This window comes from Panulirus ornatus, chromosome 10 (genome assembly GCF_036320965.1).
Source record: "Panulirus ornatus isolate Po-2019 chromosome 10, ASM3632096v1, whole genome shotgun sequence".
In the NCBI taxonomy this organism is placed as follows: Eukaryota; Metazoa; Arthropoda; class Malacostraca; order Decapoda; family Palinuridae; genus Panulirus; species Panulirus ornatus.
Window position 1 is genome coordinate 21,439,070 of NC_092233.1, and position 26,020 is coordinate 21,465,089.

Here is a 26,020-nt window from a genome sequence, read left to right on the forward strand (position 1 = left end):
TCAACCCTTGGAACTTTTATTCAAGATGGTGGACTCCACTTCCCTCCAACCATCAGTCAGATGCTAGCAATGCATCACACGAGTCTGGCCGCGTCACCCCAGACACGGCAGGTCTACGTCCCAACCCACGCCTGCTAGGTATAAGCGTCCTCCCACAATCACCCACACCCCACTCCCGATGCCCCTCTGGCGGCCGCAGAGTGAAACGAAACGTCCACCACTGCCGAGCTCCGGAGACCTACTGTAAATACACCCTCCCTATCATACCTGAAGGTATGTAAATGTGGCTGCAGTTAATAACAGCGACGAAAATCTCTCCTAAATGTTGAGTTAGGGAAGGGGTTTGTTTGTTTGGGGGAGGTTGGGGAAGTTAACAATACCGTGAGTTACGATATATCACTACGATGGAGAAAAAATCACATAGAACGATACTAAAATACCTCCCCAGATTCTTCTTGCAGAAAATCGTCAGAAACACCTTATACACTTGACTCATATCCTTAATAAAGAACTGATCTACCCTTGCGAAGAACAGACTTCTACTCCATACTTGAATTAATACCTGCTGCCCATCACCCGCGCGCTCGAATCCATCAGCTACAAGCTAAATATGTCAGTTAAATCCTATTCCTCTTGAAATGACGTAAGGACAAACGAGTCAGTGAAGCCAAACAAACAATGTGAAGGGTTGGGCCAACAACAGCCGGATCAGCGGGAGAGCGAGAGGCGATTCTGTGGCCCAGTGACCTGCCCACTCACCCTCACTTTATCTGGCAATTTGCGCATCTCTCAGCCACCCACAGCCTCCAACCGCCGCCCCAGAACTGGTAACTTACATCCGGGTAGAACTTGTTCATCGTAACTTGGACTGGGGGGGTAGGCGAGCGAGAAGCGAGCGTGCTTGCTTATATCGTCGTGTCGCCGAGCGTAGTGGAGGTAGCCGGTCGCTGTCCCACGGCCCTGTTGTCTTCGCTGATCGCGCGTGACGGCCCTTCGTGCTCCTCTCTCCCGTTGACTGGGTGAACTTAAACCATCCCTCTATCAGTCTCGGGCACCTTCCGTGGCGGACCAGAAAGCGGAGAAAAAGCCCGACTCAGGCACTGTTTTAAAAGTCTCGTGAGTGTCGTCCTTCTGTTCCCAGGTCCCGATTTGCATTCACGTCGTAAGGCCTCTCTTGGCTTCGTTCCAGAGACGCTACCATACTAAGCCGGGAAATTTACTTTACTTGGGGAGGAGGAGGGACAGCCCTCCTCCTCCTCCCCTCCTTCTCCTCCTCGCCCACACGCCCTTCCCAGCTGTAGAGGAGTTGGGGGGGTCGAACCCCACAGCCCGTCCCGGACATAACTTATCCCCTGCAGCGTCTGTCTTGATAGTTATGCTTTCCCAGTCTGACCCATGACCCCCCCACGCCCTCCTAGTATTAGACAAGAACAAAAATCGGTCTCGAGAAATACTAAACTACAAATTATATGCTGTGTTAATCTTGCTCACGAGACATTCCCCCCTTTGATGACGACCTGATAAAATCAGTGGTTGGCCCGAACATTTAGCCGGACCGTCGTGCTCAACGGTCGTACCGTCGTGCTCAAAGATCGTACCGTCGTGCTCAAGGATCGCACCGTCGTGCTCAAGGATCGTACCATCGTGCTCAAAGACCGTAACGTTGTGCTCAAGGATTGTAACGTCGTGCCTAAGGATCGTACCGTCGTGCTTAAGGGTCGTACCTTCGTGTTTAAGGATTCGAATCGTCGTGCTTAAGGGCCGTATCGTCGTGCTTAAGGGTCGTACCGTCGTGCTTTAGATTCGTACCATCGTGCTTTAGATTCGTACCGTCGTGCTCAAGGTTCGTACCGTCGTGCTTAAGAGTCGTACCGTCGTGCTTTAGATTCGTACCGTCGTGCTTTAGATTCGTACCGTCGTGCTCAAAGTTCGTACCGTCGTGCTTTAGATTCGTAACGTCGTGCTCAAGGGTCGTACCGTCGTGTCTTAAGGAGGCTGGGACACGCCACTCATTATGTACAGATTAAGCGACGTGGTTGAAAGTCAGCTACTGTGCATATCCCCCTTTGGCCGACGACACACACCACATGTCACCAACCTTAATCCACACTCACCACCTCGAGTCTCTCTCTCTCTCTCTCTCTCTCTCTCTCTCTCTCTCTCTCTCTCTCTCTGAAGACACATTAACCAAATCGACACAAGACCAGGCGAGGCACTTTTTCCCTCTACCGAGCGCTAGGGAAAGAGAGAGAGAGAGAGAGAGAGAGAGAGAGAGAGAGAGAGAGAGAGAGAGAGAGAGAGAGAGAGAGAGAGAGAGAGAGAGAGAGAGAGAGAGAGAGAGATGTTTATCTTTAATCACAAGTTACACTTCAGGCTCCTTCTGAAATCTAGTTTCCCCACGGACGATAGAGGCCTGGTTGAAGAGCTCCGCTCAGGCCAGCTACCCTCACAGTACTTGGCTTTCCCACCCAGTTGTCTGGAGGCTTGGGCTGGCTTCCCTGCAGGGCAATGCTTGCACGTCCCACTCGACCCTGTTCAACGCGTCCCTGCTTGACAGTGTACGCCCCTTCCTCTGTGTCTGGCTCTGGTTATAGATAATCAAGTACGTGAAACATGATTCACGGACTTATTTACGATACAAACAATCGAGCTTCATAATCCCAGCCTATCTTCTACATCATCATGTCTGAAATGTTGAAGAGGAAAAGTGTACCGCTGTTCTACTGAAGTTTGAGAATTCGTTTGACTGACATATCCAAGACGTCAAGAAAATTTGTCTGATCCCACATGATTTAAGATTATCACAAACGTGAAAAAAAAAAATCATCGCATGATCACAAACGTAAAAAGATTAATCACACAAGTATTTCAAACATTGATCAGTCAGGAACTACGTTTGAGTGATGTCCAACATTTAGACAAATTGCTCTTGATCCCACATAACTCACATTGATCCCACATAACTCACATTGATCCCACATAACTCACATTGATCGCGAACGTATCAAACTGCTCACAAGAGTTAAGACATTACTCACAGCACTGCTTACTGTAGGAACGCCACCTAACTCTCAATACCAGTGCATAAACATGCCACTAAGAGCTTCAACATCGGCAACGTAAGAAAATGAAACAAAAGAAGAAAGAAAAACTATAAAGTTTAACTATCAGTAAAGTAAGGTTTCTGGTGGTCTTCAGCAGTTCATAAATCTTGCTCAATATATCAACGACGCCCAGGTTAGTGAAGACAAAAGAAAAACTGGGAGTCATTAAAAAAGTCAAGGGCATGACTATCCATAATGCTCCACTCCTCGTAAGCCGGATCCATAATGCTCCATTCCTCGTAAGTCGGATCCATTATGCTCCATTCCTCGTGAGTCGTATCCATTATGCTTCATTCCTCGTAAGTCCGATCCATAATGCTCCATTCCTCGTAAGCCGGAACCATAATGCTCCACTCCTCGTAAGTCGGATCCATAATGCTCCATTCCTCGTAAGTCGGATCCATAATGCTCCATTCCTCCTAAGTCAGATCCATAATGCTCTAGTCCTCGTAAGTCGGATCCATAATGCTCCAGTCCTCGTAAGTCGGATCCATAATGCTCTACTCCTCGTAAGTCGGATCCATAATGCCCCATTCCTCGTAAGTCGGATCCATAATGCTCCAGTCCTCGTAAGTCGGATCCATAATGCTCCAGTCCTCGTAAGTCGGATCCATAATGCTCCATTCCTTGTAAGGCGGATCCATAATGCTCCACTCCTCGTAAGTCGGATCCATAATGCTCTAGTCCTCGTAAGTCGGATCCATAATGCTCCATTTCTCGTAAGTCGGAGCATAACTCTATATCAAAATCTAGAGTTAAGGGGCTGGAGAGCAAAGGAACACATTTTGAAAGGTATCTGACCTACAGTTTTCCAGCTATGACCAAGGTTCTCTTGCAGGTTAAGTTGTAACTCCAGCGAAGGGACGTCCGGACGGACACCCTTACTTCCTCGGGCAAAGCCAACCTTAAGTGTCAGCTCTGCTCTGCGTGCAACACACAGAAGTATAAGTAAAACTCTCTTCGTTACCTTACACTTGTGACTATCACCTTTTTTATCTAATGGGACGAACCCCATGTCTACTTTACAGGCTCCTCAAGTAAATCATAAGGAAACTCACGAACACTTCAGTGCTACTACCATTACGTAGACTCATGCTAAATGCTGATAGCCACCTGGTTAATCGATGGTGAGAGAGAGAGAGAGAGAGAGAGAGAGAGAGAGAGAGAGAGAGAGAGAGAGAGAGAGAGAGAGAGAGAGAGAGAGAGAGGTCGAACGAGTGACAGAATTCTCAGAACACTTGGATATACCTGTCCCAGGAGCATATATATCTAAGGTACACGTATGCCAGGTTTCAAGTCGATCTCACGGTGGACGGTTCAGCTGGAGAAGGTGCCGGCCGTACAACGGTTAACGAACGGCGATGTAAGGCGAAGAGGACGACGGAGGAGGACGTGTTGGCAACGAAAGATGCGCCGTGTTGGCGGACGTCCACACATGTGAACCAGCAGACTCGCTGTTACCTGGTCAAACAGCGCCTGACGTCAAACCATCAGTAAAGGCGACCTAAACAGCAGCTCAAGACTTCAAGATAGGAGAGAGAGAGAGAGAGAGAGAGAGAGAGAGAGAGAGAGAGAGAGAGAGAGAGAGAGAGAGAGAGAGAGAGGGGGGGGCACTACTGACGCAGGAGGTGTTTACAGGTCGTACGTACCCTAGTAACGAGGCGACGAGTGCCCTGCAGTGCTCATGAACCTGATCACCCAAATACCAGCGGCGGCACCAAGTGAAGATCTGCTTCATGTATCCCAATCGTTTTACGTGTTCTCAACCACGTCGGGTTTTCCCTCTCGCGAGGCAAACTATCGTAAATAACACTATGTCGATCCACCATGCGATAAATCTCATTATTTCCCCGGTGGCTTTACAGTTATGGCACATAAATATACCCGGACAAGCCTCGCCAGCACTCGACTACCAAAACCGTTTCAGGGGAATTTAATCAACCCAGAGACATTTTTAAAGGGGGATTAAAATCTAAGTATTGATGACGATGGTGGGAGAGAACACTATCCGCGCCATCTACCAAACATGAGAGGCAGCAACTGTTCCTTGTGTGGTGCTCCTCCCCTTCACCCAGTGTGTGTGTGTGTGTGTGTGGCGAGGGAGATGCCATCTAAACCACGGCGTCAGCGGCGGCGGCGGAGGAGGCGCTACAGGAACCACACGTTGCGTCACCTTACAGCAATAAGAATGACTGCCCCCTTATGACCTTGGGACGTCATCCCCACTGCCTCATACCCCAAAACGCTCTTAAGGATACAAAACTTATGCTCTCTCTCTCTCTCTCTCTCTCTCTCTCTCTCTCTCTGGTGGTGTATTCTACCACAGAAGGACATCGTAATGACGAAGAAAATAACAACACTGGGAGTCTGGAGTTACACATACACACACAACAAACACACACACACACACACACACACACACACACACACACACACACACACACACACATACACACACACACACACACACACATTTCGATGATAAAAAAACGAGCGAGTGTCGTATGCCACGACCTGTGTCGGGGTGGAGGCAGGAGGCGATGACCAAGAGGGTGGGTGGAAAAGCGCCTCAAGAGGGTGATGTCTCCAACCTGGGATTATCGAGCATGGATCTCGCCTGAATTACGACCTTCGTACCTGCTTATTGAAATCCTCAAGATATACGAGACGGGCATGGACATCTGGTCTCGTCTTCAGGTGAGGTGGGCTTCGGGGGAGTGACTACATTTCCTGTTAAGCTGAGGTCATCCGCGCGGTCTTGTGAGGTCTCTCAGAGCCGGAGACGAACCCCGACTGTCTCCTCTAATGACCTCGATTCAAAGGCGAGGTTTGCCTGTAACACCTCACCTGTGTGGGTGTACTGGGATCATAATTCTCACCTGCATTTCTGTGAATCTCTCCCGGGGTCTCTCGACGCGAGGGCTCCTCCTCCCGATGGCGAGAAATGGTTAATCCTAAAAACGTCCTGTGGCCCCAGTGTTCTATCGGTGGTGGTTTTCGACACGGCTCACCGGTGACCTGTACGAGGTGTGAGGTGGACATTTTGTTCATCCCTCGGGGGTGTTGGTGATGGTGGTTGAAAGTGGGGGGAGGGAAGAGACAATGGCAGACACACACACGCGGCTGCAGACACCACCGGCCGGTCGCGCCCGTGTGTTAGAGGGGCGGGGCTATTAAACCATTGTTTATTACTGGCCTCTTACATCAACCTTCCCTCCGCCTTGCACTCCTCTCCTCACCCAAACCCCCAACCGTCTGCTGCTGCCAGCCAGACCCTCTCCGGTCACCTCTCTCCCAACGTTCAGGTACACATGGGAGTACGTGGGAAGGACGGATAGCAGGAGACCTGACGGCCCATAACGAGGCCATTCAGGCTTACAACCGTCAGATCGACTGATTGGAAATGCTGCTGAATGACACTTACAACATCACCCTGTATTACCGACACGGTCGCCATTGCCTACAAACACAAACCCACCTATCCACAACCGCAACATAAAAATCATGAGATTACCTCGTAAAGCACGGTATCCACTTCGCTATCAAAATAAGCCCGTCGTGCCTCCCCAGGACAACAGGTTTTCAACATGCAGCAGCTTCTCCGTACTAAATTATGGCGACTAATGTCAAGGGAAATTTAGCCCGGCCTCGACCTTATCTCCTATAGTATATGTCCATTCGTCTGCACTCCACTGCAATGAGGGGTCGTTCTACCTCCACCTCCGGAGCGACAGGTGTATGAAATATTTCCCTCAAGGGTTGTGTGTCCTGCTGGGATTTCGAACACAAGTTTCGAGACGTGATCGTATAGTCAGCGACATAGTTATTCTGCTCCACTTTTTTTTTTATCTTAGGGAATCAACACGCGAAGTAAAAAAAAAAACATCCATTCAACACTCATCTATGTAATACGTTCAGTTCGATCGGTTTAAAGCGTGGCGAATCTTGGTAATGGCGAGTCCTCTCATTCGGTCAAACTACTGTATATAGATAAACACAGGAAATTTCAGAAGGCTGGAGGATAAAACATTACGTAATTCAGGAAAACGGTAGGATGCTCCGAAACAAGGCTCTCTCTCTCTCTCTCTCTCTCTCTCTCTCTCTCTCTATATATATATATATATATATATATATATATATATATATATATATATATATATATATATATATATATATAGATGAAACATGGTATGAATGTTCCTCAGCAACTCCCAGGGGAACAGCAGACACTCGTCGGGGAATGTAACTGGATGTTTACCCGAACCTCAAGTCTGACCAAGGCTCTCTCAGGCCTTCCGTGATGCCCCGTCACGTATCCAGGACTTGAACTTTAGACTAACATAATCTATAGAAAGTCCACGACTATTCTTCAATACTTGTAGCAATAATCCGTAATGCTCACGTAGACAAAGGCAAACCAAACTTCCAATAGATTGTTCAACACTCTCTTTGACAGAGGACAAGTGATCTTCAGTCTTCAAAAGCCTCTGTGGAAAAAGAAAAGAAATAGGGATCCATCCTTCTTGTACCTCAAGTATTCAGTCACCAGGCCTTCTTGTACCTCAAGTATTCAGTCACCAGGCCTTCTTGTACCTCAAGTATTCAGTCACCAGGCCTTCTTGTACCTCAAGTATTCAGTCACCAGGCCTTCTTGTACCTCAAGTATTCAGTCACCAGGCCTTCTTGTACCTCAAGTATTCAGTCACCAGGCCTTCTTGTACCTCAAGTATTCAGTCACCAGGCCTTCTTGTACCTCAAGTATTCAGTCACCAGGCCTTCTTGTACCTCAAGTATTCAGTCACCAGGCCTTCTTGTACCTCAAGTATTCAGTCACCAGGCCTTCTTGTACCTCAAGTATTCAGTCACCAGGCCTTCTTGTACCTCAAGTATTCAGTCACCAAGGCCTTCTTGTACCTCAAGTATTCAGTCACCAGGCCTTCTTGTACCTCAAGTATTCAGTCACCAGGAACACCATACAGTGCACGACTTTCTCTGGCTTGATCACATATATACAAAGAATTCTTCGTTGCTCTACAGAAGGTGTTCGAGCTCTGCCCACCTGACACCTACATATGTGTAACCTGGTGTTGCTCCCGAATCTGCTATGAACACACATATCGCTTACTATTTTCATCTTGCGGGTTTGATACACGTTTTGCTTATCACCAGACTCAGCAAACCACTCGAACGATATGGATGGGTTGAGTGCTTCGGGTTTTTAGTTTTTGATGATATGCTGTCCCTACGTCAGTGTTTTATAATATGAAGTCCCGAAGACTCGCAATCAAGTCTTGAAGCGTTAAAATTAAGTCTCGAAGCCCTCACAATCAAGTCGAAGCGCCAAAAACAAGTCTCGAGGCCTCACGAGTAAATCTCGAAACTTCACAAGCGACTCTCGAAGCCACAGAAGCATGTCTCGAAGCGTAACAAGAGTGATGATAACTATTTCAGTCACGGTGCCAGCGCTGACAAAACTCGTTCCAAAAATGTTTACAGGAATCGCTGGACGAGCAACTGAAGCTTCCGTTCCCCACACGTCTAAATGATTCCCATTCAACGGTGAACGTGGAGTAAAAAAAAACCAAGTGAACTAAACCCGACCGTAATAGAGGAGTTAACCAATGACACACTGACATCTCTCATGGGACAACTGTTCACACCTACCTTAATAATGATCGTTCACTAAATACTTTAAAAAAAGATCCGATCAATGATATGTTGCCTAAAGATTCAGCCTAGCGGATATATATATAATCAGACCAATCGGATCATCCGGCGGGAAATTAATCTCACCGAGTTAAAACCCTCATAATGAGGAGCCTAATTTACCGCTGATCATTAAAACGAACAGATTAACAATACGCTTGTACTGAAAGTAATAAAACCCATTTGTTACCTGTAATGAAAGAGCTGATAGCTCCTAGCTTTAATGGAGAGGTTAATCACACTACGTACTCCTTGCCATTAATACGTCAGCTCTGTAACAAGAAGTAACAGCTGATTGCAACTGCATGGTTAATCATTGGTCAGGTGCACAAAGAGGTGTAACTACTCACTTTCTCTTACTGACGAAACGATGCCAGTCATACCATGAAAATGAAACACCAGTTTGTTATAAAGAGGAATGGCTGTTAGTTTACTCCCTCGAGATATTAATCACTAATCATAATCACAAAAACGATGAGGGGGTTTGATTTCTCGTCACGTTTGGATACGAATATGCCTGTTGATCATTTGCCACGTGCAGAGAAACGATCAATGATTGCGTTCACCAATGAGAGTTCAGAAGGCGCTCGTTATGATATTAACGAGGACAACGGTGCAGGAATCAGAGAAAGCATCCCCAGCCAACGGTATAGGGAGTCACAGATGGCACTCCCCAGCCAACGGTAGGGGAAAAATAAACGGCACTCCCCTGCCAAGCGGTAGGGGAATCACAAACGGCACTCCCCTGCCAACGGTTGGGGATCATAGGCGCCATTCCCCTGCCAACGGTAGGGGATCATAGGCGGTACTCTCCTGCCAACGGTAAGGAAAACGACAAGTGGCATCCCCTGCCAACGGTAGGGGATCGTAGGCACCACTCTCCTGCCAACGGTAGGGGATCATAGGCGGTTTTCTCCTGCCAACGGTAAGGGAAACGACAAGTGGCATTCCCTGCCAAAGGTAGGGGAATCATAGGTGGCATGCCCTGCCAACGATAAGGGGAAACCATAGGTGGCATCCCTTGCCACCGGCAGGGAAACCCGAGGTCGTATCCTCTATCTAGCCCCTGCCAACGGTAGGGGGATCCCGCTGCCGCCCCCCGGCGCACGAAGCCCATCCATCTCTGCCACGGTTTATGGTACAGAAATTCGTCAGGCAGCCAATTAAACGTGGTCGATGCCAGTTGTTCGCCAGTAAATCACTCGGTTATATTTTATTCCCTGACACCAGGTGACTGCCTGGGAAAACCCCCCTCATCCTGGCGAAGGAACAGTTTGGCCTGGTCTGAATTCAACGTGAACGGGTTCGGGTCCAGGTCGAGGCAGTCGGTGCACAGTCAATTCAGCTGTTCATCATCCCCTAGAGGATGGAGGGTTTCTTTTCAGTAAACTGAGTACCTAGATTAGGCTAGTAAGTATATATATATATATATATATATATATATATATATATATATATATATATATATATATATATATATATATATATATACATATATATAAATACAGTGCGCCATGCTCCTAGTGTCCTTTCCATTCCTATGAGGCTTCTGCAGCACTTAGGAAGCTGGCCACGTCCACCTGTCGGGACCACAGGTCAAAAAGTGTTGTGATGTGTGTGCGTCTATGGGGAGAGAATGTATGACAACTGAGCAGTAAGTGAGCAGTAAGTGCTCGGTGGGCATGAAGGGTCTTGAGTTATGCTGATATGTTTGTAGCGCTGTAGAGATGGACCATGTCCGCAGCACAGACGGACGAGTGTGACTCGTGTTTGTCTGGAGAGTGTGGTTTCCGATGGATGTATGTCGTGTGGGTTGGTATCTAAGACTGAGTTGGGAGGTCGGCTGTTTAGTGCTTGTCGAATTATTTCAGTGTGTGTGTGTGTGTGTGTGTGTGTGTGTGTGTGTGTGTGTGTGTGTGTGTGTGTGTGTGTGTGTCACATCTGTCATACATAGCTCATCAATGTAGGGAAAACATGCATAAAATCTGTAAGCATAGGCTACTGTAGTAGTGTGAGACAGGACTAAGCTTCTTATTTCCACTTGGGAAATGGTGGTTGGTTACGGAGTAGTTAGGCCTGTGTACACACACACACACACACACACACACACACACACACACACACACACACACAGTCCCACCTCAACATGCTGGGCACTCGGTTCTATGCAACAGCACTAGACCCCTCCCAACCGAACTATACACACACACACACACACACACACACACACACACACACACACACGACTATTTTACAACGTACTGAATACTCAACGATTCACCGCGATCAAAAATCTACTACATCCCTTCACCAAATCATTTACTCTTTCATTATGATGCATCCGCTTCACTGGCAAAATCATCATGGATTAAATACACCATAAACATAATTCAGTATTACTCTTCTTTTTTTTTTTTACCGGACTGATCAACACTAATTAACATTCTATTCAGCGTACCCGTAATGACTGAATAAATTACCCGTCGCCTTAAGATAAAGACAATCTATAAACGCTGAACTCTTCGCACCAGTAAATCTTAAACGCTGCCATGAGCACAGTTCTAACAGTTCAGAGGAGCGTGAGACAAAAGAGAGGAGAAGGAGGGAGGATTCTGCATGCGAGACATGCGTGCGATCCAACACCACTGTGCTTGAGTGTTCAGAGAGTTTCAAAAACCCTACAGCAGACGTTACAGGCAGGTTATCGGCGTGTGCAAAATGTGCATGCAAACTCGCACACTTCCGAGATGAGTGATCAGAGAGAGAGAGAGAGAGAGAGAGAGAGAGAGAGAGAGAGAGAGAGAGAGAGAGAGAGAGAGAGAGAGAGAGAGAGAGAGAGAGGAAGCGATTCTTAAAAACCCTGATGGGCTTCAGGGCAAATGGGGGGAAAACACGAGGCAGCAGCGTTAAATCCGGCCCGTTCCTGCTGGTGCGAGGGCCAGAGGATTATGTCATCATCTCCCGCAGCCGATCACACCAGCACAAACGCTGTGTGTCCACGCATCTAGACCCCTGAGACACTTCCTCCCCCGAGCCAGCGACTGTTCTCCTGGGGGTACCGGTGTGGAGGCTCGTGTCGTGTGTCTTGGCCAGCTGGCAGGTAGGCTCCGCTCTGACTTAAGTGGTCTTAATTCTCGTACAAAATCCAGTTATAAGTGAAAACTGAGACTGCTTCGTTGGGAGAGGAAACTCAACGTAAAAGAACGGGTAGACAAACGTAAAATATTTACAGTGAAGTTAACTTGACACTAAATGCCGTACTTTGCCAACTCGCTCCTGCACGTTGTTCTCTCTCTCTCTCTCTCTCTCTCTCTCTCTCTCTCTCTCTCTCTCTCTCTCTCTCTCTCTCTCTCTCTCTCTCTCTCTCTCGTGCGAGGAAATAATTGAAATGTATTATGAAATCTGCTGAGCCACTGGCTGTGTTGCATATTACGATGCATATCATGATTGCACTCATGGTAAATAAACAAGAATATGTTTATAATTTTCATCACTCGTGTGTGTGTGTGTGTGTGTGTGTGTGTGTGTGTGTGTGTGTGTGTGTGTGTGTGTGTGTGTGTACGTCTGTCTGTCTGTTTCTGAACATGAGGATCCCCACCCCCAACCACGACCTGCTGGGGTACATTCGTTGACCCACTGATGGAGAACTTACGTTGGTCGGTCAGTCGGCTGGTCGGTCAGTCGGGTGGTTGGTCGGTCGGCTGGGTGGTCAGTCGGGCGGTTGGTCGGTTGGCTGGGTGGTCAGTCGGGCGGTTGGTCGGTCGGGTGGTTGTTCGGTCGGGTGGTTGGTTAGCCTGCTAGTTGATCAGTCGGGTGGTTGTTCGGTCGGGTGGTTGGTCAGCCTGCTGGTTGATCAGTCGGGTGGTTGTTCGGTCGGGTGGTTGGTCAGCCTGCTGGTTGATCAGTCGGGTGGTTGTTCGGTCGGGTGGTTGGTCAGCCTGCTAGTTGATCAGTCGGGTGGTTGTTCGGTCGGGTGATTGGTCGGTCGGATGGTTGTTTCGGGATTCAGATCTATCGGTTGCCAGAGTCATCACGGCCGTCGACGTCAGGCTATCGCATCATCCACCGAGAGACGTGTCTTTAAACTTCATCAGGGGCGTACGTGGCCTTGAAGACGTAACCAGCAGTGAGTGGCGAACGAAGGAGGAGGAGGAGGAGGAGGAGGATCCTAACCTGTGCATTGTTTGAGAGTCACTGTTGCTGACCTATAAGGCCAATGGGGTTACCACTAACATCAATACTGACTCAAACGTACTGGATGATCCCCTCGACCACGAGGTTAGGTTGGTGGTAGTGGGTATAGTGTCACCCATACATACGACCAGAGTCGTGGCGGGAGCATCCCACACAGCTGTAACTGACCCTCCTGAGCAGGATGGTGGTGCATGACTGTGTACGTCACTCCTGCAACAGCAAGACCCCTGAGCACAACGGCACGACCCCTGAGCACAACGGCACGACCCCTGAACACAACGGCACGACCCCTGAACACAACGGTACGACCCCTGAGCACAACTGCACGACTCCTGAGCATGATCCTACGTCCCTTGGGTAATGTATGCCTTGCCCTTTGACCTGATCCGCCAAGGCCTAGTAAGAAAAGTCACGCCCTTCATTCCCAGGGATCGTCCCGTCTTGAGAGCTCAAGGGTCGTCACACCCACGGTGCTCGAGGGTTTAAACATCAACTACAGTGCCATACAACGGCAGGCTGTCCTAAGTAAACGCTGGGGGTAAACCTGACCCGTTGCTCGACGTGGAGGACTCCGCTGGTGTGGGTGCATGACCACTTACTGCACGGCTTCTGGCCCAGCTCCTGGGGAGGGAAAGGGGGCTGGAGGTGCTCCTCCGAAGTCCAAGGGGAGAGGGTGCAACGGATGGGCAAAGATCTGTCGCTGGGGGTGTTCAAAGTGGGCGCTTGAGGATGACTGCAATACTATGGCTGAGGCAAATGCTTAGTGTTGGTTCAAGGCGCTCATATTTGGTTACAAGGCGACACACAGGGAGGGACTGCGTGACGAGACAGTACTAGGGAGGTGTTATATCCTAGTACAAGGTAGTGACCACCGTCCTGTTAAGTTCTCGGTTGTGAAAGGTGAACAGCTAGAGGATGCATTCAACGTAAGGCTTACTAAAATGGTTAACAGTGACAAGTGTTGAGAGTGGATACTCAATTCATTTCTTTTTCAGTTTCAATACTTTATTCTTTGATAGAGGAACGGGACCCTAGTGTTGGGTACTGATGGAGTAATGGAGTGACTGAGAGTGATTACGTGCTATCGAGACGGTCAGGGGAAGGTAGTGTGGAGGTGTGAAGTAACTACGTGGTGTGAATGGGTGCTACTAAGTGCTTCGGGAGTGGTTGCTTTGGGTACTGTTTGACTGAGGGAGTGGTTGATGTAGGTACTGTTTGACTGATGGAGTGGTTGATGTAGGTACTGCTTGACTGATGGAGTGGTTGATGTAGGTACTGTTTGACTGAGGGAGTGGTTGATGTAGGTACTGTTTGACTGATGGAGTGGTTGATGTAGGTACTGTTTGACTGATGGAGTGGTTGGTGCGGTACTGGATGTCTTGTAGGGGTGGGTGGGTGAGGGTTTACATAGCAGCTCTAACGTTAGGGAGTAGATGGTGTAGGTGAAAGAATGGCCTTTGGCGTGGGTATGGAGGCCTTGGGGTGGATGAGTGAGGGTAATGATAGCGTCAGTGTGTGGCTCAGTGTGAGCGTGCAGTCGTGGTGGGTGGGTGGGAGTATGCCATGGTACCCACCTGACCCACTGCCCGACACCTGCTGACTTTGTAAGGTGAACAAAAAATAGACCTTAACAATAGCGTGAACACAATTACCCACCAGTTATCTTGGGAATGTGTGACTTGTACGTTGTATGATATACCTTATAAGAACGCTATCAACGAATAGAGGGGCAAGTATGAAGTCTGTTGGGGATGAGAGAGCTTGGGAAGTGAGTCAGTTGTTGTTCGCTGATGATACAGCGCTGGTGGCTGATTCATGTGAGAAAATGCAGAAGCTGGTGACTGAGTTTGGTAAAGTGTGTGGAAGAAGAAAGTTAAGAGTAAATGTGAATAAGAGCAAGGTTATTAGGTACAGTAGGGGTGAGGGTCAAGTCAATTGGGAGGTGAGTTTGAATGGAGAAAAACTGGAGGAAGTGAAGTGTTTTAGATATCTGGGAGTGGATCTGTCAGCGGATGGAACCATGGAAGCGGAAGTGGATCATAGGGTGGGGGAGGGGGCGAAAATTTTGGGAGCCTTGAAAAATGTGTGGAAGTCGAGAACATTATCTCGGAAAGCAAAAATGGGTATGTTTGAAGGAATAGTGGTTCCAACAATGTTGTATGGTTGCGAGGCGTGGGCTATGGATAGAGATGTGCGCAGGAGGATGGATGTGCTGGAAATGAGATGTTTGAGGAAAATGTGTGGTGTGAGGTGGTTTGATCGAGTAAGTAACGTAAGGGTAAGAGAGATGTGTGGAAATAAAAAGAGCGTGGTTGAGAGAGCAGAAGAGGGTGTTTTGAAATGGTTTGGGCACATGGAGAGAATGAGTGAGGAAAGATTGACCAAGAGGATATATGTGTCGGAGGTGGAGGGAACGAGGAGAAGGGGGAGACCAAATTGGAGGTGGAAAGATGGAGTGAAAAAGATTTTGTGTGATCGGGGCCTGAACATGCAGGAGGGTGAAAGGAGGGCAAGGAATAGAGTGAATTGGAGCGATGTGGTATACAGGGGTTGACGTGCTGTCAGTGGATTGAATCAAGGCATGTGAAGCGTCTGGGGTAAACCATGGAAAGCTGTGTAGGTATGTATATTTGCGTGTGTGGACGTGTGTATGTACATGTGTATGGGGGGGGGGGGGGGGGCCATTTCTTTCCTCTGTTTCCTTGCGCTACCTCGCAAACGCGGGAGACAGCGACAAAGTATAAAAAAAAAAAAAAAAAAAAAAAATATATATATATATATATATATATATATATATATATATATATATATATATATATATATATATATATATATATATACGTCATAACTCTCCAACTTCCAGTGGGATGGCTTAAATACTGGCCAGAGTGAAGGCAACTCAACGCTCAAGACAAGAAATCGCCCTAAACGTTTGAGCGCAAGTCATCTTTAATTTCTTATTATCATGACTTTTAGGATTGAAAAGTTTCCTCGCAACTTCCAAAGTCAAGAACGTTTAAAGAGGAAGGACTGCTGCCACGGCGGCACCACCACCACAACAAAGGCCTCGGGGTAAGAACAAAAACACAGCAGAGCAGATGGAATGGTTTTCCCTCGTCACGTGGACACGGGAGGAGCAACTGTCTGGAGGAGGGGATACCCTTGTGACCAGTGGATCCGTACGACGTATACGACTGGTTGAAAGGTCTCTCTCTCTCTCTCTCTCTCTCTCTCTCTCTCTCTCTCTCTCTCTCTCTCACACACACACACACACACACACACACACACACACACACACACATATATATATATATATATATATATATATATATATATATATATATATATATATATATATACTCATTCCATCTCCTTTGTTGAATGTGTCTGATGACAGAGTGGCAGATATAGGGTGTTTTGGTCGAGGTGGTGTGCAAAGTGAGAGGGTTAGGGAAAATGATTTGGTAAACAGAGAAGAGGTAGTAAAAGCTTTGCGGAAGATGAAAGCCGGCAAGGCAGCAGGTTTGGATGGTATTGCAGTGGAATTTATTAAGAAAGGGGGTGACTGTATTGTTGACTGGTTGGTAAGGTTATTTAATGTATGTATGACTCATGGTGAGGTGCCTGAGGATTGGCGGAATGCGTGCATAGTGCCATTGTACAAAGGCAAAGGGGATAAGAGTGAGTGCTCAAATTACAGAGGTATAAGTTTGTTGAGTATTCCTGGTAAATTATATGGGAGGGTATTGATTGAGAGGGTGAAGGCATGTACAGAGCATCAGATTGGGGAAGAGCAGTGCGGTTTCAGAAGTGGTAGAGGATGTGTGGATCAGATGTTTGCTTTGAAGAATGTATGTGAGAAATACTTAGAAAAGCAAATGGATTTGTATGTAGCATTTATGGATCTGGAGAAGGCATATGATAGAGTTGATAGAGATGCTCTGTGGAAGGTATTAAGAATATATGGTGAGGGAGGCAAGTTGTTAGAAGCAGTGAAAAGTTTTTATCGAGGATGTAAGGCATGTGTACGTGTAGGAAGAGAGGAAAGTGATTGGTTCTCAGTGAATGTAGGTTTGCGGCAGGGGTGTGTGATGTCTCCATGGTTGTTTAATTTGTTTATGGATGGGGTTGTAAAGGAGGTAAATGCAAGAGTCCTGGAAAGAGGGGCAAGTATGAAGTCTGTTGGGGATGAGAGAGCTTGGGAAGTGAGTCAATTGTTGTTCGCTGATGATACAGCGCTGGTGGCTGATTCATGTGAGAAACTGCAGAAGCTGGTGACTGAGCTTGGTAAAGTGTGTGGAAGAAGAAAGTTGAGAGTAAATGTGAATAAGAGCAAGGTTATTAGGTACAGTAGGGGTGAGGGTCAAGTCAATTGGGAGGTGAGTTTGAATGGAGAAAAACTGGAGGAAGTGAAGTGTTTTAGATATCTGGGAGTGGATCTGTCAGCGGATGGAACCATGGAAGCGGAAGTGGATCATAGGGTGGGGGAGGGGGCGAAAATTTTGGGAGCCTTGAAAAATGTGTGGAAGTCGAGAACATTATCTCGGAAAGCAAAAATGGGTATGTTTGAGGGAATAGTGGTTCCAACAATGCTGTATGGTTGCGAGGCGTGGGCTATGGATAGAGATGTGCGCAGGAGGATGGATGTGCTGGAAATGAGATGTTTGAGGACAATGTGTGGTGTGAGGTGGTTTGATCGAGTAAGTAACGTAAGGGTAAGAGAGATGTGTGGAAATAAAAAGAGCGTGGTCGAGAGAGCAGAAGAGGGTGTTTTGAAATGGTTTGGGCACATGGAGAGAATGAGTGAGGAGAGATTGACCAAGAGGATATATGTGTCGGAGGTGGAGGGAACGAGGAGAAGAGGGAGACCAAATTGGAGGTGGAAAGATGGAGTGAAAAAGATTTTGTGTGATCGGGGCCTGAACATGCAGGAGGGTGAAAGGAGGGCAAGAAATAGAGTGAATTGGAGTCATGTGGTATACAGGGGTTGACGTGCTGTCAGTGGATTGAAGCAAGGCATGTGAAGCGTCTGGGGTAAACCATGGAAAGCTGTGTAGGTATGTATATTTGCGTGTGTGGACGTGTGTATGTACATGTGTATGGGGGGGGGGGGGTTGGGCCATTTCTTTCGTCTGTTTCCTTGCGCTACCTCGCAAACGCGGGAGACAGCGACAAAGTATAAAAAAAAAAAAAAAAAAAAAAAAAATATATATATATATATATATATATATATATATATATATATATATATATATATATATATATATATATATGTGTGTGTGTGTGTGTGTGTGTGTGTGTGTGTGTGTGTGTGTGTGTGTGTGTGTGTGTGTGTGTCTTTGCGCTACTGCTCGAGGTCATATCGTCACTCAAAAGTCACCAAAGGAATGTGCATCTCCCTGCTACTGGAAATAGCGCAGGCTTGGGCTCGCTGAAGGAGCCTTCAGAAAGGTCCTGGGGTAATTATAAATACACAAATTAAGAGAGAGAGAGAGAGAGAGAGAGAGAGAGAGAGAGAGAGAGAGAGAGAGAGAGAGAGAGAGAGAGAGAGAGAGAGAGCCGCACACACGCCTTTCTCTATCATCCATTTTCAATTTATGATTTCACAGTCCGTCAATCAACAGTTAATGCACATACATCAACTATAACAAACCTAATTACTGCACCAATACGCGAGGTAACTACAGCACCAGAACGTATGGTAATTACTGCACCAAAACGTATGGTAATTACTGTACCAATACGCGAGGTAACTACAGCACCAGAACGTATGGTAATTACTGCACCAAAACGTATGGTAATTACTGTACCAATACGCGAGGTAACTACAGCACCAGAACGTATGGTAATTACTGCACCAAAACGTATGGTAATTACTGTACCAATACGCGAGGTAACTACAGCATCAGAACGTATGGTAATTACTGCACCAAAACGTATGGTAATTACTGTACCAATACGCGAGGTAACTACAGCACCAAAACGTATGGTAATTACTGTACCAATACGCGAGGTAACTACAGCACCAGAACGTATGGTAATTACTGCACCAAAACGTATGGTAATTACTGTACCAGAACGTACGGTAATTACTGCACCAAAACGTACGGTAATTACTGCACCAAAACTTATGGTAATTACTGCACCAGAACGTATGGTAATTACTGCACCAGAACGTATGGTAATTACTGCACCAAAACGTATGGTAATTACTGCACCAGAACGTACGGTAATTACTGCACCAAAACGTATGGTAATTACTGCATCAGAACATACGGTAATTACTGAACCAAAACGTACGGTAATTACTGCACCAGAACGTGCGGTAATTACTGCACCAAAACGTATGGTAATTACTGCACCAAAACGTACGGTAATTACTGCGCCAAAACGTACGGTAATCACTGCATCAGAACGTACGGTAATTACTGCTTCAGAACGAATGGTAATTACTGCTTCAGAACGTATGATAATTACTGCACCAAAACGTACGGTAATCACTGCATCAGAACGTATGGTAATCACTGAACCAAAATGTACGGTAATCACTGCATCAGAACGTACGGTAATTACAGCACCAGAACGTACGGTAATTACTGCACCAGAACTACGGTAATTACCGCATCAGCACTCACTTTCTAACATCTATCAGCATGTCTACTCGCTCTCCATCATCTACCAGCATTTCGACTTGCTGTCTAACATCTATCAGCATGTCGACTCGCTGTCTATCATCTATTAGCGCCGGGACTCGCTGTTTATAGTCTATCTACCAACGTAACTTTTCTCTGTCCAGAATCTGTCGTCAAGAGGCCTCGCTGTCCATCATCTATCAACGTGAGGCCTCGCCGTCTATCATCTATCATCGTGACGACTCGCTGTCTATCATCTATCATCGTGACGACTCGCTGTCTGTCATCTATCACCGTGATGACTCGCTATCTATCATCTATAAACGCAAAGACTCGCTGTCTATCATCAATCGGCATTACGACTCGCTGTCTATCATCTATCACCGTGAGGCCTCGCTATTCCTCATCAAACGGCGTGACGACTCTCTGTCTATATCACCCGTCACCATGACGACTCTCTGTCTACATCATCCGTCACCATAACGACTCTCTGTCTACATCACCCGTCACCATGACGACTATCTGTCTATATCACCCGTCACCATGACGACTCTCAGTCTACACATCACCCGTCACCATGACGACTCTCAGTCTACATCATCCGTCACCATAACGACTCTCTGTCTACATCACCCGTCACCATGACGACTATCTGTCTACATCACCCGTCACCATGACGACTCTCAGTCTACATCACCCGTCACCATGACGACTCTCAGACTACATCACCCGTCACCATGACGACTCTCTGTCTATATCACCCGTCACCATGACGACTCTGTGCCGGACGAGTTGCCCACACAGTGTCCGGCATGACACAGGGGCCTGGTGAACCTTCGACATCATCTCCTTCCTGATTTCAAAAGTGCTTAAGACAATTATCTTTTTCTTCTGTTCTTTCTAACCTCAAGCCGAAGACGGTGGATGTACTAAACGAAAAAGAAAGAAAAAAAACACAAATAAAGTGAGGGGGGGTCATTGTGTTCTCACTGTGAGTTCTGCAATGCCCAGTGGGACAAAAACGAAAATAAAAAGAAAAGCGAGGCACAAGGGATAGGTTGAGATGTATGAGAGAGAGAGAGAGAGAGAGAGAGAGAGAGAGAGAGAGAGAGAGAGAGAGAGAGAGAGAGAGAGAGAGAGAGAACGCTGTGCTGTCTCCATTGCTCTCTCTCTCTCTCTCTCTCTCTCTCTCTCTCTCTCTCTCTCTCTCTCTCCCCCCCGCCCCACATATAACCACATCACCCCTCCCTCCCTTACCACCAACACACACACACACACACACACACACACACACACACACACTCCCTCGGGCCGGCCAAAAATTCCAAAAATCAAGCACCCAGCAGAAAATGACCTTAATGATCATAATGACTTAACAACAGTCTCCATTATCGGATGATGAACGCTGTTTGGATTCATCACCTGGTAATCACTCCATTATCCCCCATCATCAACATCCTGGGTTATCTAAGTGTGACACCCGGGACTTGGGACTCCTAGCATTAATAACACAACAGTGTTGTAGATGGGTGTCATTTACATTGCTTTTTACCCATCATTAATCCTGGATTCGTTCTTATCTATTCGAACGTCGCCGTGTTTCCTCAAGACACGGGAGGCGTTCCTTGATTGCAGCAGCTAATGATGTAATGATGATTAATGCGAGAGAGCTATAATCATTTTCTTTTTTTGTTTTTCTTTCAGCTGTCCCTTGTTGTTTCTCTAAAGGCGCTTCGATGCATACCCAAATCGTATCTCGTACAGGCTGAACTCCTGTGCTTGCCAACGGGTCTGTACACTGGCAACTAACGGCACATGAAGGAGACGTACTTAAGAATGACAGATGGAGTAGATGTGTGACTTCTGAACCCGCACGTATCTTAGTAATTTTACTGTCATTACATACGTGTGATTACTGCTTGTGATTACCACTTGTCTGTTGCGGGGAGAGAGATTCATACTCGTGTTGATCTGTCTCTTAACCTCGTGTATATATGTATCATGTTATTACTCCTAAATGTGTGTGTGTGTGTGTGTGTGTGTGTGTGTGTGTGTGTGTGTGTGTGTGTGTGTGTGTCTGATTACTTCTTGCTAATACGAGTTGTATAATTCATACTTGTGTTTCCCCGTTTCTTAACCCTGTATGTACATACTATGTCTTGGCTATATGTACACACACCGCAGCTTACACAGCCCAGCTCCAAAAGGGAAGATGAACAGCTAGGTTGGCTGTGAGCCGGCTACCCTGTCTAAAAATTCGATCTTGGGCCTATGAGATCGGTAGGTCGTAACGGTAACCACTGCACCACGGAGGCCCCTGTGGAAATTCTTACATGCAATTCTTACATGCAATCACGTATCTTTGTACTCTTGGGGAGGGGGTTCTATACTCCTGGGGACCCACATGTTGAACGTTTTCTCTTATCGTAAATTTAGGTTTCCAGATTTCTGTACGCTGTCCACATACTGTTTCATTATCCACGTTATCCCATTCATCCCTCGTTCTATGACTATTTCTTCACATCTTTTCTCACAATGTTCTTGCTTGATTTCTTGTTAGGGCCTCTAGTTGTTCTGTCCCTGCACCTATCGAAGAACTGTTCACTACTGATATCATCAAGTTGGTTTAAAATCGTTAAGATTATGATCAGGTCACCTCTTACTTATCTCTCTTATATGGTGGAAAAATTTACGACCTCTGATCTTTCCCTGTAACTTAGCCCTCTTGATTCTGGTACCATTTTCTCTACCCTCTCCTCTAGGCTCCGGTAGGGACAAGGTCTCCTCCCCAATCCCTCTCACACACCTATTCCTGCTGCCTATTCCGTGCTAGATATGATCCATATCGAGGCCTCATTTTCCACTGTGTCCCATCCTCATTATTTCGCATTTACTCAGGTTGAATTCCATTAACCATGCACCAGGACAACTTTGGAGCTCGTCTAGGTCCCCTTCTAAGTTGAGGCAACCCAACCTCCTGCCTTTTTACCTCTTTCATCACGACTCTGGCAACATCAGCGAACATAATGAGATAGAAGTCTAGTCCTTTCGGCGAGTCATTCACATAGATCAAGAAGAGCGATTGTCCCAGTAAGGGACCCTGCGGCATGCCACTGTGACCTCAACCCATTTCGAGATGGCTTCCCTGACTTGCGCCAATTGTTCCCTTCCACTGAGATAATCTGTACAGCGATGCAGCCTCTCCCTTATTCCTCTCTCTCTCTCTCTCTCTCTCTCTCTCTCTCTCTCTCTCTCTCTCTCTCTCTCTCTGTCTCTCTCTCTCTCTCTCATCTACAGCTGTATATCTCTCTTCTCAGCCATAGGTGTTGAGCAAAGGGCCTACATTCCCCCATCTACCTGCCTTCCCATACAGCTATCATTCCTCCCACACACACACACACACACACACACACACACACACACACACACACACACACATTTTGCCCTCACATACACCCTACCTCCCACGCATTCGTTTCCCCTCATATATACCCCTTCCCACCCATGCATGTTTAGCTTCCACTACACTCTCCCTCCTTCCTACCCATACATCATCTCCCAACACGAACTTCCTCGTCCCTCCTAAACTCCATCTTTCTCACCTTCGCCCCATCTGTCCATCTTCATTCCCAAACATGTCTCCATACTACCCATATCTACAAACACCCTCTCCCATACCCAGCCGACCTAACCCCCTTCCCCAATTTGCTTGGGCGACCACAACCCTCCTCTTTGCTTGCTCACAACCTTCCACTTTGCTTGCCCGCACCCTCGTCTTTCCTTGCTCACACCATCCGCTCTGCTTGTCTGCCCACTCTTTCCCCTTTACCAGCCTTTCTGTTCCTCAGGTACACACAACCTGACCCACCTCAACCATCCCTACCGTGTACTCAAGTTGACGTTCGGGACCCCCCCCCCCCCCCCCCCCCCCCCATAAAGCAGTGATGCCCAGACGTCCCTCGAGGAAATGGTGTCCTGGGCCTCCTCTCACAGGGTAATGGTGTCCAAAGGCCCAACAAGGCAGTGGTGTCCTGGGTATCCTCCTCCCACAGGCCAGCGATGTCCTGGGAGGGAGGAGGAGCACGCCAAAAGCACCAGGTAACAAATAAGGACGACTGGAGAGCCAAGCTGGAAACAAAAAGGGCGAACGCGTCTCTCGAGGGAGAGCGGGAGGGCACCCTCGTTGCATCTGTCATTGTGAGCCACTGCGCCCTCCGCAACCCCCCCTATCTCCCCTACCTTTCCCCTCGCCTGTCGCTATTCCCTTGCACTTCTTCATCGTGACAGCATGATATTCCCTTCCTACCTCACCCTCCCTCAAAGTCTTTTCCCCTCCCACCTTCCTCCTTCACTCTCCGACCCCTGAGAAGTTATTCCTACAACACAAGAGTTCCCCCCCCCCCCCTCTCTCTCTCTCTCTCTCTCTCTCTCTCTCTCTCTCTCTCTCTCTCTCTCTCTGAGCACCACCACAGGCACCATCTGCTCCCGGGTGTTCCATCAATCATCTAAAGCGGTTTAATCGGTCGAGACCACCGCGAGAAATGTAAACACGTTTCCTTGCCGGGCATAATCAGAAGCACGTTTCGTATTATGCCTCAGAGAGGCCGAACACCACCAACATCCAGGCACAGGTATAGACAAACTGAATGCGTATGATTAAGAGACAGACATGAAAGACTGAAGACTTTGCTAACGAGAGACTCCATATATATGTATATATATATATATATATATATATATATATATATATATATATATATATATTCTCTATTTTCTTTCGCTCTGATATATATTCTAACGTCTTCAATACTTTGCATGTTCCCCGGGGTTTAACCTTTACCTTCGTCCATCCATCATTCATTCCTTTACTTCATATTCCCCGTCTTATCTGTGATCGTCTCCTGTTTTCCGTCAAGGATGTTCCGAGAGGGTAAGGTCTACTACCCTCGCTGGAGCTAACGCGGGTTCACTTTTATATCATTACTTCTCTGCTCTCTGGCTGGTCCAGCTGGGCTAAAACAATTCCTCGCTAGTTAGCAAGACACATCAACCTTCAACGCCGAGGGCTCTCCTTTAAGAGTGATCCTCCCCTACGTCTATAACAGTAAACTCGCCCCTACACTAAGGAGCGAAGGTTATTGTTTCGTAGCGACCACGCGTGGCATAAAGGCCCCACCAAACAGGCATGTAAATAAAGTTTTAAATTGGGTTCGCCATGCTGGGCCGACCCTCTACCCACCATGACCTATTTTCTTGGACGTGATAAATAAGGTTTACTGAACACCTAACCCCTCACACTATCCTACATCTGACTCTCATACTATCCCACACCTGATCCCCTCACACTATCCCACAACTGACTCTCACACTATCCTACATCTGACTCTCATACTATCCCACACCTGACCCCTTACACTATGTCAAACTTGACCCCTCACACTATGTCACGCCTGACCCCCACACTATCCCTCACCTGACCCTCATACTATCCCACATCTGACTCTCACACTATCCCACACCTGACCTTCACACCATCCCACACCTGATCCTTCACACCATCCCACATCTGACCCTAACACTAATCACACACCAGACCCTCACGCCATCCCACATCTCCGGCCCAGACACGGATACACTAGTAAAGATCCTGATAAGGTCTTGAATCACAATCTACTTCTACATCTGATTGTTTAGGAAACCATGGAGGATGACGCTAATACAGCATAATGCTGGGTTAGGTTAGAATATGCTCCATGCTTATTTTCCTAACAATTTTTGCCCTGTCTATTGATATGTAAATACCGTATTCTTTACAGCGGACAATTTGTGTAATCAAGTTTTACACCGTAGTAAAGATAAAGGTGCGGGCGATCAACGTTAATTCTGAATGAAGTAACAACGCGGCTCCCCTGGCGAATAGAGTGGGCGGCGGTCGGCGGGCGGGATGATACCGCAGGGCGGGGCCAGCCCGGCTTTACGATGACCCACCCACAGCCCCAGGACCTGGTGCAGGTGGGTTGGTACCCACCCACCCACACACACACACACACACACCCTCCTCCCGCCCACCACTCTTTCCAGACCCCAAGATCTTCATGGCATCTACTGACTCCCAGGGAGTCCTGTCTACATGCCAAAGTCTCTTTTTCTACCAAACAGTTGCCCTGATTATATATACAAAAGGCTGGCCCGTCCTTGTGTGGAGTATTGCTCTCACATCTGGGGTGGTTCTAGCTCTGTATCCTAACTTGATAGTTGAGGCGAAAGCAGTCCGACTCATAAACTGTCCTAGGCTAACTTCCAAACTTGACTCCCTTGCCTTACACCGCACTGTTGGTTCACTTTCCCTTTTCTATAGGGATTACTTCGGTTTTTGCTTCCGAG

The 26,020-nt window shown here is 47.3% G+C and overlaps 1 long non-coding RNA gene across 1 annotated transcript in view; it reads right to left on the minus strand.

Moving 5' to 3' along the window:
* LOC139750662 (uncharacterized) overlaps positions 1–26,020 on the minus strand; it is a 430,271-nt gene that overhangs the window by 28,176 nt on the left and 376,075 nt on the right. The gene's annotated exons all lie outside the window — the stretch shown is intronic.